The sequence below is a fragment of the Malus domestica genome, chromosome 17 (genome assembly GCF_042453785.1).
Source record: "Malus domestica chromosome 17, GDT2T_hap1".
Taxonomy (NCBI): Eukaryota; Viridiplantae; Streptophyta; class Magnoliopsida; order Rosales; family Rosaceae; genus Malus; species Malus domestica.
In genome coordinates, this window is record NC_091677.1 from 21,160,037 (window position 1) to 21,176,179 (window position 16,143).

Below are 16,143 nucleotides of genomic sequence, written 5' to 3' on the forward strand. Positions count from 1 at the left end.
GAGTCCTAAAACAATGCTAACAACTAATCATTTTCCTCTACAACCATGGTGTCGTGCCCTAGCCCTATATATACACTTTTGCCGCACCATTCAGGGTACCACACACACAAGAGCCTATAATCAGAAAAACACACTTGTGTCGTAGCTTTGCAAGGAAGGAGAAGAAAAAGCTTGGAGTTGTGCTTGCCATTTAAGACTTTTGGATTGTTAGAGCGTTTCTAGGTGTATTCTATCTTTTGTTTTCAATGTTTAACTTTAATTGTCTTTGTTTAATTGCAAACATGTGGAACTCAATTTGTTTTAGCCAGAGGTGAATTCAAAGCCATGAACATATGTGTGATATGAATTGATTACATCCAGTTATTGTTTCATAAATCGTGAATGCAATTTGCTTATCTGTTTGATGATAACTTATTCTTGTATGTTTATTAAAGAGGCCTACTTAGTTTACATGTAGGGATTTGATGCTAGAATATAAGGGACTTTCACCTAATAGTTATGAACTTTTGTTTACAAGTAGTGGAGGTTGCTAGTCACAATCGCGTTAAGTAAATTCCTGGCAGAAGTATCATGCAGTTCATAGTTACGAATACCATGTCAATGCTTATGATTTTCACAGAACTTAATGATCTCAGATATGTATGCAGTTCATGTAGGGAACTTGATAAGAATAATTTGGTTGCGTCGTTGAGTCTAATTCAATGAATTTAGGAAAATCTGATGGTTAATTTGTGCAGTTCACGATTAACTTGGGGCATTGTCATTCATGGTTTATAGGAAGAATAACTGGAAATCGATTTGTATGCATATATGTGTCGTGTGTCGAGAAGGACCCTCTAGCTAGCCTTTCACCCCCTTCATTCACCCAATTTCGTATCAATTAGTTTGTTTTCTGCAAGTTACTTAGTTTTAGTCTTAAATTCGTCAAAACACCCCCCCCCCCCGCTAGTATTTTGAGTCAAGTTTAGTTTAGAATTCGTCCAAATACCCTTTAGTTCCTGTTTTGAGTCAATTTGTTTGTTTTGTGATGTTTGGAGTCAATCTGGTCTGTTTTGAGTCACTAGAGTCTAGTTTTGTGTTTTTGAGTTAAATTTGTGTACATTAGCATCCCTCCTAATCCCCGGCCTAGAACGATCCCTACTTACACATACAACTATAAAAAAAAAGGTTTAATTTTGTGTGCTATTTTATATCATATCACTCATGCTAGTCATTATGCATGCTAAGCCCAAATCATATATTTAGGGCTTGTTAAGTAGATTGTGGTGTGGATGGTTACATAAGGTTATTGGGCCTACGTTGAATCAGGGTTATAGATGACTTTGGGCTGCTTGAGGGGTCTAAAGATCCAAGCCCCTACCCTTTGCATTTCATGTAGACAACATTGAGAGAGAACTAGCCTAGTTTACCCCTTTTCCTAGCAAGTCAACCCCCTTAGTTAGGACTAAACTAGATTCCTGAATTAAATGCATGCTAAACCCAGCAAGTTGGCATTTAATGCTAACTTTCCCTTCCCAGCTTGCACAGACAGCCAACGCTTGAAATGTGCTACCAGAAGTAGCGCTTACAGAAAGTCAACCTGGGAAAGTCGTACCTCGGGAAGAAGCCGATTACAAGTCTCAACAGTGCAGCTATCTTCCACCAAAAAGGGAATAATATGAGGGCTAAAGAGAAAGGAAGGGGAAGACCAAGCCACAAAGGGAGATTCCCTTATAGCCTAGAGAAGAACCCTTCACTTACATAAGGAGGGAGAAACCATTAGAGGGGGAACACACATGAGTTAGCAGAGAGATTGAAGGGGACACATGAGGAGAGAACACATAGAAAAAGGTAAAAAAATGTAGGAAGAGAGAACCACCTAGAAAATAAGTCCAGAGAGTCTTATTTAGTCGAGAAACATACTTTAAGCCTCTAGCATCATCATCCATGCAATCCTAGTAATTTGGACAACCTTCCATTAAGCATTCCAGCCATTAGAAGTCCCACTATCACCCTAGAAAAGCCCAAATTATCCAGTAAATAATGCCATGCAGCTATGCAAATCCTTTCTCTCTCATGTAAATCGATAATCTTCTAGCTTCCACACCACGTTTCACTTTAGTAAGTCATTATCTTGATCAATCATGCTATCTTTGAGTCGTTGATGTTACCAAGGTATTTCCTAAGAAAAGCTAACTCTTTCGAGATATTCCAGGACTTGGTATGAATCCAAACCAAGGGGGCTAAGATGATGTTTTCAAAGCCCAAGTCCACCCCCACCTAAAAGAATCCCCAACATAAATTGGCGACTTCACTGGGGACAAGTCGCAATCTTGATTCAATGGCTCCAAGATTCAGAAGAAACACTACCAGGAATGAGTAGATGGACAACCTGAAGAGAATCTGATTCAACCACTACCAGCAAACAACCAAGGTCCAAAGAAAATTCTGATGTGGTAGAAACTAACACACAAATTAAACCCTATAAATTATGCAATCGTAGTACGAGTAAGTAGGGATCGTTCTATTCCAGGGATTAGAAGGGATGCTAATCAACACAATTAAACTTATAAAACTGAAAACTAAATTAAACTAACATTAAAACAATGAGGGGAAGATTTTGGACGAATTTAATTAAAACAAAAGTAAATGTCAACAAGTAAATTAAGTTGTGAATGAAATATGGGTGAGAGGATAGCTAGATGATTCTTCTCCACTCATGAATCATATGCATACAAATCGATTTCCAGTTATTCTTCCTATAAACCATGAATGACAATGCCTCAAATTAACTATGAATAGCACTAATTAACTCTCAGTTTTCCTAAGTTCATTGAATTGGACTCAGCGACGCAACCAAATTATTCTTCTCAAGTTCCCTAACTATGAAAAGCATGATAGAGATACATCTCAAAGATCATTAAGTTCTGTGAAAATCATAAGCATTGACAAAGCATCCGTAACTATGAAAAGCATGATACTCCTGCCAGGAATTAACTTAACTCAATCATGACTAATGACTTTTACTACTTGCAAATATAAGTTCATAATGATTAGCTGAAATTCCCTTATATTCTAGCATCAAATCCCTGCATGCAAACTAAGTGTGCACCTTTATAAATATACAAGAATAAGTTCTCTATAAAGCAGATAAGTAAATCGCATTCATGTTTTATGAAACAATAATTGGATGCAATCAATTTATATAAAGCCTATGGTCATGGCTTTGAATTCACCTCTAGTTAAAAGGAAACTTAGTTACACATGTTCATCATAACTAAAAAAACAATCTAAAATAAACATTGAAACTTAAAATAAAGATAGAAAGAACCTAGAAAACTCCAGTGACTTCAATGAATGATTGCAGGTTACGGCACACTTCTCTAAATCTCTACAGGAATTTCATATATATTAGGGGGAAAAGGCTGATCCAAGGAGGAAAGAGTTTTGGCATTTTTGAGTTATTTTAGGACTCTAAAAATCAGGTAGAAAATGTTGGAATGTGATTAGGATTCCTCCTTGCAGCTGGAGAAAAGATAAGATAATGTTGGATAAGATAGGATAAGATAATGTTTCTCTCCAATTAGGATTCCTCTTTCTTGTGTAATTCCTTGCCTTCCAAGCCTCAACTTTAATTTCACCAGATTTTAGCACATATATGGCACCATTTAAACACCAAAAACGTCAACCCATATGTTATCCAAGTCTACTGTCCAATCCAAGTCCAAAATTGCTCCAAATTGTTCCATTTTTTCCATTTATTGTCATCTTTACCAATTGGACCTACAATAATACGAAAAATAACATATATTACCAAAATAAATGGAAATTAACTAAGTAAATGCAAAGAAATCAGAGATGGTGCAGGCATGGCAAGAGCACCTTGGAAAGCACAGGTGTTGTTTCAAATAATTCCACCAATATCGCGAACTCCATCCTCCACACCAACTCCATCATCCACATTCATTTTATAAACTCCTACCACGGTGGGAACCCAATTCCGATGTACAACCATCGGTAAGGAGAAACTCCTATGAGCATCATTACAAACTTGATTAAACTCAGCTACATAGCTCCTTGCCGAATGCTTCAGTGCCTCAACTTTTGGAACCGCATTTTTAAACAAGGTCTTGTTTCATGCATTCCATAATAACCGCATACACATCACTGCTACTTGTTGATCTGAGATTGATATAAGGTCTCACACCTGGATTAACCACTCCATGGATACCATCTCCACCTTTGCAGGTAGGAAACTTGGGATACCCATCAACTCAAATAATTGGCTACTAACCACACAATTCCTCACCGCATGCAATCCCATTTCAACAACAGAATTACATCGGAAGCAAACAGCATTATCCACAACTCGTTGATATTGTAGCGCCACATGAAAAGGCAAAATATCGTGTGCAAATCGCCACAAGAAATGTAAAACTTTAGGCAATACTTTTAGTTTCCATAAGTGTTTCCAGAATTTATGGGATGGTAACACTAGAGGATCAACAATAGCACATCCAAGAGTACCCTCACGTGACTTCAAGGCAACCTAATATCCACTTTTCACCGCATATTTACCATTAGACATAAAATTCCATATTCGACGATCCAAGTAATCCCCAAGTAACGAAATAGATAAGATTGTCTCTGCTTCCTCAAAATCAAATGCATCATAAATTCGCTCAACACTCCATGCTCCTGATGCTGACAAAAGGTCTTGAACTTTTAGATGTAGCAAAAGAGATGACGAAGATTGAACTAACAAATTCTGATCACAAGGGACCCAAGGATCTCTATAAATTCTCACCAGCCTACCATCACCAATACGCCAACATACGCCCAACTTCAGAATTTCTTGACCCTATAAAATAAAACGCCATGTGAAGGAAGGGGCCAACCCTATTATAGCCTCCATAAAGTTGGAATTCTCATAATATCTCGCCTTCAACATCTGAGCAATCAAAGAATTCAAAAATTCCAACAATCTCCAACCCTGTTGGCCCACAAGCGCTTGATTAAAACTAATAAGTTCCTAAAATCCCAAACGACCATCAAATTTATGCTTACACAACAATTTCCAAGACTTCCAATGGATGCCACTCCCTTCCTTTCTAGCCCACCAAAATCTCACTATAATTCCTTCCAATTCCTTGTACAAACCAGACGGGAGTTGAAACACACTTATAGTATACAACGGGATAACTTAGCATACCACTTTAAGTAAAGCTTCCCTTCCCGCCTTCGAGAACATTTTCCCTTCCTATCCATTCACCTAGACCACAACCGGTCTTCCAAGGATCTAAATAATTTCTTTTTTATCTTTCCCCACCACCATAGGTAAACCGAGATAACGTTCATGACAAGGTACCACCGAAATACCAATCATATCTTGTAACATCACATGTGTATCATGAGGTGTCGACGGACTAAAGCAAATCGCCAACATATCAAAATTAACCTTTGGACTAGAGGCTTTCTCATAAGCACTAATAATCGTTTTAAGCTTTAACACCTCATGACATGCCTCGATCCCTATATCCTTCAAACGCCAGGATGGGAACATACTGGCCGACAACTGAGCATGACGAAGCCATTTTAACAAGCATGCAAGTTATGAAGAAAGAACGAACGTAAATAAAATATGTAAATTTAAATATAATGTAATATGCAAATGCGAGAACGTGTTCAGAGCATACAACTAATTAAGAATAGTGTGAAAGGAATATTATAAAATAATGAGATTACAAAGAAAGTGGGTCATACACCGAGAGGGGGCTCGAATCTACTAATATAGAAATGCCTCAACGTCGTGATCATACACCTCGATTATAAGTCCTGAAGGGGGCGCAAACAAAGCTTGAGTGGACCAAAGTTTATAATAATAATACCAAGTAAAACCAATTTTCTTTTCAACATACTAACCCTTATTTTGAAAACACATATAGAATAATATGTAATAGGTTTTCTGAAAACCCTAGCATGCCATAAAACCTTCGTAAAACATGTATATATAAAACAATGCTCAGTAATGGTAACATAGTCGCCTGAAGGCAAATTCATAAAACCTTCGTAAATCATAAAATAGTGTACTTAACTAGGGGTATCATAGTTGCCCAAAGGCATATCCATCTCCCGAAAGTGAATCTGTACGACACTGGGTTACGCCAGTGAAGAAACATGGTAGGTCCCATAACCTGAATGTGAAGCTGTACGACTCTGGGTTACGCTAGAGAAGAAATATAACATAACACACCGACACTGCTGGGAGTATGTCATAAATATTTTCACTACTCATCAACTGTGTCCTATGACAATAGACAGATACATACTCGTGTTGTGTGTATGTGTTGTATGATTACCCACTAAGCAAGCATATAAAACAAAAATCACATTTTTCATATCAAACCTCAGAGCTTAAAAGCTCAAACATCATATCACAAAACCATGAAAGCTTTCTATCTCAATCCTCATCATAAATCATATTCATAATTATTTCAATAAAATGGAAATTCAATAATCTATAACGTTTCATAAAACGTAATTTCGATAAATCGTAAATAATTCATGAAACGTAAAGTCATATGAAATCATGCTTTTCATGAATGCAATCCTAGTATTTTATAAAATCATGCAATTTGAGAAGGGGTCTACTCACACATACTCCGTCGCCGAAGAGCTGTGCAAATTAGAGAGGACGGGGTCACCACTAACAAACGCACATAAGCACATAAAATGGAACAATAAGTAAAACCCTACTAAAATGATTGAATTTGAAAAAATGAAGCGCATATTTGGAATCAGGGCGTTAAATTACCCTAAGAAGGGTCCTGGGAAAATTTCATAAAAAGTCAGTAGAAAAGTCAACGGTTGACCCAAAAAGTCAACCGAGCCGCCCAGGCAGTTAACTATGTCAAAAACTTTGGAATTTCACCAAATGGATGTTAAAAATGGATTCGGGACATTGATATTAGCCTAAGAAGGGTCCAGGCTGAAACGCAAAAAAGTCAACATGTTAGTCAACGGGTCAACATTGACCGAAAAGTCAACGGCTGACTCAGCCAAGCCAATTCAAGCCGTTGAAGCTCACACCGGAATCTGGAATTTTTTTGGCTGGAATTTCTAGGTAAACTTTAAATTGCTATAACCCACTCATTTGTCAACCAAATTAAACCAATAATATATCAAAATGAAGCTAGAGAAGATAAGAGCAAGATTATACATATTTGGAAGCCAAATAATGGCCAGAGGTGGCCAGAAAGGCACATGTATGCTGGAAAACTAGGAAAATTTCAAACGTCGATAACTTTGTCATTTTTCAACCAAATTTGATGATCCAAACATGAAAATTCATCTACGGAACATGAGGAATCAATTTATACCTGTTTGAAGTCCAAAGGATCACTAGAATTTGTCTAAATCTCTCCTAGAAGTCTTGGCCCAAAACCTTGTTCTTGGAATCGCGTTGTGTACGGATTTTTAGGAAATAAATCATGTTTTCTCGTTTCTAAGGTCGAGAAAAGGGATTTGATGGTGGTTTTAGTGTTCAAAAACTCACGGAAAAGGTTTGATGGTGATTGTGAGTGTGTATTTTTCCACAAGAAAACAAGAGAGTGTGAGATAATAGTGAGAGGGACCAAGAAGAAAACGAAGGAAGAGAGAAGTGAAGGTGAGAAGAGAGAGAGAGTGTCACGGAGGGAGAAGGAAACAGAGGGAACAAGGGGACCAATGTGGGCCTTAGTGGCTCACAAAACAAGACCATTAAAGACAAAACGTAAAATCTCCAGAAACGTAAAATTACCAATTTACCATCGACATTCGAAATTCATGAAATCCTCGTTCTAACTTTAAATTTAATTCCACTTGCACCCATGCATTTGTAGTGACGAATACTACAAGGATATGCCAAGGAAATGAGTCTTACGAAATATGACAAGACAGTCAACAAAAGTCAACGTTTTTGCCCTTGGGGCATTTTGGTAACATCACATCTTTAAAATTATGAAAACCGTAAAATTTGGGATGGGTTTGTTACACCTCGTGCACTTGAGCGTCACAAAATAATAAACTGTCACCGATAGGGCCGACGGTGTAGCCCACACTCTATGTAAAGTACCTCTAATCTCAGCTTGCTGTAAGAGAGCCGACAAACCCTCCGCCACAATGAGAAATAAATATGACGATATGGGATCGCCTTTCTGAAGACCCCGAGAAGGCAAGATTTTCCCAAATGGCCAACCCTGGATTTGCACGGCAAACGATGTCGAAGAAACACACCACATAATTAAACTAGTAAAGCGTGCCGGAAATTCCATAGTAGCTAACATATTTTCCAAAAAAACCCCATTCTACGCGAATGTAAGCCTTAGCTATATCTAAGTTCAAAATCATCTCATTTCTTCCATTCTTACCCCTCATCTTTAACCAATGGATCAATTCAAAAGCAGCAAGCACATTATCCAAGATCATATGTTGAGGAATAAACGTACTCTGAAATTTCGAAATCACATAATTTTAATCTGTTAGCCAGAGACTTCGACTCATACATCACATTACATAATTTGATCGTACAAAACTCTGAGACCCTCGTAGGTGCCGCCACGTTAGGAATCAATGCAATAAGTGACGGATTAAATTCTGCCACCCCAGTATCACCATTAAGAACATGCAGACAAATCCGAAAGATATCATCCCCAACCACATAGTATCTTTGGTAAAATAGAGCAGACATCCCATCCGGTCCCCGCGACTTCATAGCCCCAATCATTTTCAATGCATCTTCAATCTCCAACTGTTTGAATGGAAGCCCCAAACTGGACTGGAAATTCGATGGCACACGACATTAAACCGCCTGGAAAATTTCATCACCAAAATACCATTATCCGAAGTAAAGAGCTTAGAATAAAAGTCCACAAATGCCTTCCTCTTACCCTAGAAATCATAATGTCATCTATTATTATCATCCAAGATTCCATTAAACGAATTAGATTTCCTACGAAAATAAGCATGTTTGTGGAAAAAGGTCGTATTTCTCTATCTCCATAACTCAACCAATTGACCCGAGATCATTGCTGCCAATAAATATGCTCTTGCTCCAGATACCCATCAATCTCATTAGCCACTTCTTGGCTTGCTTGATAAGATTCATCCGTAGGAGGCAAGCTTTGTAGATGGTCCAACCGAGTCCTAGCCTCTATAACCTTTCTTTTCACATTTCCAAATTTATCTTTGACCAACGTTTCAATACTTGGGCACAATTATTGACACTGCCCATCGGTGATCCCCCAGGTATACTCATGCACGCTTAATCACTTCTTTACACTCATCTTGCGTCATCCACATGTCCTCAAACAAAAATCTGCAGGACCCCTAGGATTATCAGGAGGTCGGACGCTGTGAGCATCAACCATAATAAGAATGGGCAAATGCCTAGACACTTCGGAGACCAAGTGATACATAGAAAAACCACCCCAATGTTGTAGAAGACTAAGGTTACTGAAACCCTGGTCTAACCTAGCCTTCACATAGGCTAGCCCTTGCCGTTTATTGTCACATGTGAACTCATTACCAATGAAATCAAATTGATTAAATTAACAAGCCGCTTCAACCTTGTGAAAATCTTCAATGCCTAAGCGGTCTCAACCTAACACTTTGCGTCCCATTAATATCCAAATTCTCATTAAAGTCTTCGCAACATAACTATGGTTCACTACGTTCACCATACAAATGTCGTAGTAAATCCCAATAACGGTATCTCTGAGCCTGATCCGGATGCCCATAAAAACCAATAGAACGAAAGGTATAATCGTCATCCATCGTCACCATTCCATCAATATGATTAACCGAAGATGAAAGAAAACCATCGTTCCATAATAAACAAAGCTCCCTCCATGCCCTATTTATGGTGTAGGTTAAAGCCTACAGTTTTTGGCTTAAAATTTTAAGTTCGGCTTATTAAGCAATGATTTTAACCTAATTTCCTTTTATTTAGTAACTTTTTTTTAATAAAATTTATATAGATTATCTTAATTCAGTTTTATGAAAAATATTTAAAATCCGATAAATAATGCAAATCACTATATCTACCCCATGAAACATAAAAGTAACATTTACCTTTTTTTATAAAGATAAAGATTTGAAATTTAAAACTTGAAATAGTTTTATATAATTAGCTTCAATCTTACAACAATTACTACTACAAACAATAATTAAAACACTAAATAAAATTTAATAAACAATAATTAGAATACTACATAAAAATTGCGATAATTACTAATACTAATAATATTCAACATCATTTGGTTGACTTGGTCCTTGACTCGGTGGTAGATTTCATGGTGGACTTGGTGGTGGATATTATCCAAAGATTAGCCCAATGATTAGAAAGGCTTCAGGTTTTAAAACTCAAAATTTAAGCGTGGACCACCACTATCCTTGGCTCTTTTTTTGCGGGATGTTTGGCCCAAAAATAGGTTTTAACATTTATCTAAAGTTTAGCCCAATGGTTGAAAAGAAAAAGAAGGGGTGGGGTGGTTTAAAACACAAAATTATAAGGTCTCCAAGAGCTCTTAAACTATACCATGGGTATAATGTAGAATCACGATGTCTAAGTTCAAACCTATGATATTATTTTTACACTAGCGCAGGTTTAGTAGATGAGTGTTATACTTCATAAAAATCAAACTCACAAGTTGTATCCAATTATTAAACTCATTTTTATCAGTTTCAACGTATTTTGGCCCAATAAGGATTGGTTTGGTATCACTGTGCTTTTAAAAAAAAATTATTGTTTCTGCTATGCTGTGAGAATAAACAAATGTAAAAATAAAGTTGTTGAGTGTCTGACAAACTTTTTTTTTTGTAAAATTGCTTTTAATAAAAAAAAATAATGTGTAAGTATTTGGTACTTTTATATAAATTGCTGTGAATATGTTAATTGATTAAAAATGTTATGGTATTTAATGTGATATAATAATTGTCAAAGAGAATAATGTAGGAGCAATGATCATAATTTTGTAAAATATGTGGGGGTATACCTGTTATTTGAAAGTTTCATTAAAAACATTTGGGTTAAACTCTGTTTACTATCTTCATGTTTCATGGTTTTCCACATTTATTACATCAAATTTTTTTCGTCCCAGAGTCATACCTAAAGTGTTAATTTTAGGACAGTCTCATACATCTATTAGTTAAACTGTTAAGTCTGCCATTAACTGATGATGTGGCACCTATGTAAACAATGATTGGGCGCCACATGTCATTAAAGGATCCACATAGAATTTTTTTTAGAAGGGGGTTAAAAAAAAATTCAAAAATTCAAAAAAAAAAAAACCCATCCTTCCTCACCTTCTCCCTCCCTTCTCTCTTCTGCAACCCACACCCCTTCCCTCCCTTCTCTCTTCTACAACCTGCACCACCCTCCCTTTTCTCCTCCTTCCTCCCTTATCCCTCCATTCTCTCTGCAACCCGCCGCGGTCGCAGTAATCGCCGAGGAAAATGATGAGGATGGTGGAGAAATCAGATGGGTCGATGGCGGATTCGAGATCGCCGATTCCTGCACAAATCCAAACCTTTCAATTCATCACACATCCCATCCAATTCAATCCGATTTGACTCAACAATTTGTGATATTGGGTTCGAAATTCAAAATCAAAGATGGTACCTTGAAATTGGGGCCGGAAAGGTAAAGGGCGAGGAGCTTGACAACCTGGAAAGGCGTCGATCTCATTGATGATGAGCTGGCCGCTCACACCTTTGAATCCATAACCAAACACCATCCTAAAACTCATAACCCATAACCAACCTCCAGATTTCCTTCTTAGTGGTTGCCAATTGATACCTCACCTTTTCACCTCCTGCCCTTCCCAACATCTCTCTCTTTCATCAAAGTCTGCAATTATTTTGAACTTCAATGTTCCAAACCTCTTGTCTTCCATAACCTCCAATTTCGCGGATTTCCACAACCCAATTTTACCGAGCTCAGATCTGGGGAGGTTGAAATTTGAGAAATGGGGATTATAGTTTAGGGGAGCTAAGGCAGGCTATGGATCAGAGGAGATGAGGGTTGCAAAGGAGATAAGGGAGGGTACGGGTTGCAGAAGGGGTGTAGGGGTAAATATCAAATGTTGACCGCCGAGGGGACCCCCTTGAAGCCCAAAGCAGATCTGGTGCGGTTTACAAAGGTGAAAATGGAGGGTCTTACGGGTTGCAGAGAGAATGGAGGGATAAGGGAGGAATGAGGAAAGGGGAGGGTGGTGCAAGTTGTAGAAGAGAGAAGGGAGGGAAATGGTGCAGGTTGCAAAAGAGAGAAGGGAGAGAGAGGGTATGGGGGGTTGGGTTTTTTTTTTTTTTTTTGATTTTTTGATTTTTTGATTTTTTGATTTTTTTTAACCCCTTATCCAAAAAAAAATTCCATGTGGACCCCTTAATGACATGTGACGCCCAGTCATTGTCCACATAGGCACCACGTCATCAGTTAACGACAAACTTAACAGTTTGACTAATAGATGTATGAAACTGTCCCAAAATTAACACTTTAGGTATGACTCTGGGACGAAAAAAACTTGATGTACTAAATGTTGAAAACCACGAAACATGAGGATAGTAAACAGAGTTTAACCCAAAACATTTTTTTTAGAAGCATGGTAGACTATATTTTTGCTTTTTTACACTTTTCTACTGTCATTGGTAGTAGTTTTATAAAAAAAAAAAAAAAAAATTCTTTTTTGTTTTACCAAACACATTTGATGTTCCAAATTTTTTAATAAGCTGTTTTTTTTTTAAAGCACCACAATCCCAAATTAACCATAAGAATCAAACTCAAAATTTTCAGCATAAAAGGGGGATATTTACCATGAAATTGGAATAAAATTCAAATATTTCCTTATATATTACAATTTCCCTTTTCTCGATGAGAAAATGTAAAACCCTGCATAGGGCAATGCAGAGCTTGTTTGTCTCACAATCTTCCTTGTGCGCCAACCCCCAAACATTTTGCTCTGGTTCTACCTTCCTTGTGTTGTGTGTCAAGTCTCACAATCCAAAGCCCATTTATTCATCAGTAAACCGAACCGTCAATCCCCATCTTTTGGTTTCTCGATATAATCCTCTAGTTTCCTCCGAAACCCACATTCGGAATGACGATTCCTGAAAACCCAATTCAGCAAAGAACGACGATGGAGCCGGAATTTTCTCAGCAATTGCAAATGCAAGCCTATGGAATTCTGAGTTCCAATGAAGTGCAGCCAATGGAGACGCTCCTTTCTCATCTCCTCAGCCCTCAAGAGCCCCAAAGATCTCAGGCCTATAACCTTCTACATTGTTGCAGAAACCACTTCCCGAATTTGCTTTTCATCAAGGTTTCTTTGTGATTAGGAATGGGCCTTCCGCGGAGATTCGCGCCAGGTCTGCGCTTGTTCTTCGGTTTGTGCTCTGTGACCTTTGGCCTAAGTTGTCATTGAATGCTCAAATTAACCTTAAAAATCTATTTCTTGTTCGCCTTCAAGAAGAGGGCTCATTGCCCATTTTGAGGATTCTCTGTCTCATTGCATCTGAAATGTCAGCAGAGATTTCTAGGACTGGCAACGAGGGGCCAGAGCTCATTGACTATTTATTGATGTCTTTTCAGTCGGATTCCGAAAGGTTTCAGCTTTCTGCTTTGTGGGTGTGCGCTTTTTTCGGTTATTTGTGAAACGTTAGTTCCTAGCATTGATCCTACCCACTCGGCATTTTTGTGTATGTTGAATTCGGAAAATGCTGATATTCAGGTTGCCACATTTGGTGCTGTGGTTAGTTTGATGCATTTGTTTTTGAATTCGTTAGGGCGGAATTGGTTTCATGACCTTTTGAGAGGGATGATGGTTGAACTGTTTAATTTGTTAAGTCACTTGAAAGAAGACTATGCTCGCGGAGCTCTCAAGGAGTTAATAGAGTTGGTAATGGAAGAGCCACAACTCTTGAGGCCCTACCTTAACGAACTAGTACTTGACATGCTTAAGATAGTAGACAGTGAACAAGTGACAGAGGGAACCAAAGTGTTTGTTCACCGTAGTAGAAGCAAGTGACAGAGGGAACCAAACTGGTACTTACGATGAGGGGGCTACCGCATCAGACTTTGGTTAAACTGCTGTCAGTCCCAATGAAACTGCTTCTCTGTATAAATGATGACTATGCATGTTACAACACGGAAAGCGAGCAGGCTGAGAATGCTGGGAAGACAGATCTTGGAATTGCATACCTGAAAAATGTATCAACTGCCTTAGGTGAAAAGACAATGACTCCCATTGCTTTTGCGTTGTTTTTGGAGCACATGGATGCTTCTGATTGGAAGAAGCGCCATGCAGGAATTTCTATGCTAGCAGTGATTGGAAAGGAGTGTAAAGGGGAGATGGTAATAGTTCTATGACTGGTTAATTGCTTGATTTTTGTTTAATGATATTCAGAAATATTTTTATGATATAGGACTGTTTTACAGATCGTCTAAGTATGATGGTTAGTTGGTTACCTGAGTTACCAACAACAACAACAACAACAAAGCCTTTTCTCACTAAGTGGGGTCGGCTATATGAATCCTAGAACGCCATTGCGCTCGGTTTTGTGTCATGTCCTTCGTTAGATCCAAGTACTCTAAGTCGTTTCTTAGGGCCTTCCAAAGTTTTCCTAGGTCTTCCTCTACCCCTTCGGCCCCGAACCTCTGTTCCGTAGTCACATCTTCGATCCGGAGCGTCAGTAGGCCTTCTTTGCACATGTCCAAACCACCGTAACCGATTTTCTCTCATATTTCCTTCAACTTCGGCTACTCCTACTTTACCTCGGATATCCTCATTCACAATCTTATCCTTTCTCGTGTGCCCACACATCCCACGAAGCATCCTTATCTCCGCTACACCCATTTTATGTACGTGTTGATGCTTCACCGCCCCACATTCTGTGCCATACAACATCGCTGTCCTTATTGCCGTCCTATAAAATTTTCCCTTGAGCTTCAGTGACCTACGACGGTCACACAACACGCCGGATGCACTCTTACACTTCATCCATCCAGCTTGTATTCTATGGTTGAGATCTCCATCTAATTCTCCGTTCTCTTGCAAGATAGATCCTAGGTAACGAAAACGGTCGCTTTTTGTGATCTTCGCTAGATTGCTCCGGTCATTAGTGTGGATAAGTATATAAATGGATAGAGATAGGAAAGCAAACACCAGATGTACGTGGTTCACCCATATTGGCTACGTCCACGAAATAGAGGAGTTCTCATTAATTGTGAAGGGTTTACACAAGTACATAGGTTCAAGCTCTCTTTTAGTGAGTACAAGTGAATGATTTAATACAAATGACATTAGGAAATATTGTGGGAGAATGATCTCGTTATCACGAAACTTCTAAGTTCCAGAGTGTGGTATCGTCTTGACTTGCCTTATCTATCTCGAAGGTAGATATGGCATCTTCTCTAGAAGTACTCTTCCTCCATCCAGGGGTGGTATCTTTAACTGGTGGAGATGCACAAGGTAATGTATCAATTTCACTTGAAGCTTACTTGTAGTTTCAGGCTTGGTCAAGTGCGATACAAACCATGTAGTAGGAGTCCTCCAAGTCGCCAAGCTAGGGGATCTGTTGAAAGAGGTGACAGACAAGGTAAGCAATCAGAGCTCCAAGCAATCAGTCCCAGATCAGAACTTTGATTTCGAGTTCCGGCTGATTGTTCACATTCTCCTTATCTTGCAGGCAGCATGAAGGATAAAAAGCAGAAAAATGAGAAGAGATGATATGGGATACTTTTGCTTTTGAAGAAGTAACTTTCCACAGGCTTATTCTTGAACTGGGCTGGAGGGTTTTCTGGTTTCCTCCAGAGTATAAGGCCGACTGAAGAATTTGAGGATCAAAACAAGTCCATCAAATCTATAGTACGTTCGACCCTGCTGATATGGGATACTTTTGCTTTTGACAGAGTAGTGGATGTATCGGCACGTGTGCTGTTACGCTTGTCTCCACATGCTTCCTTGTATTCTTCTCACTTGCCCTATATGTTCCTCAGGCAGATGCGGTATCTTCCCTGGAAGCATAAGATGTTGAAGATGAGTACTCGAGAGCAATGCCAGGTAAGTAATCAAGTAAGGGGTTCCAGGCAGTCAGTTCCTGACTGGAAGCTTGATTCCAAGTGTTGACTGA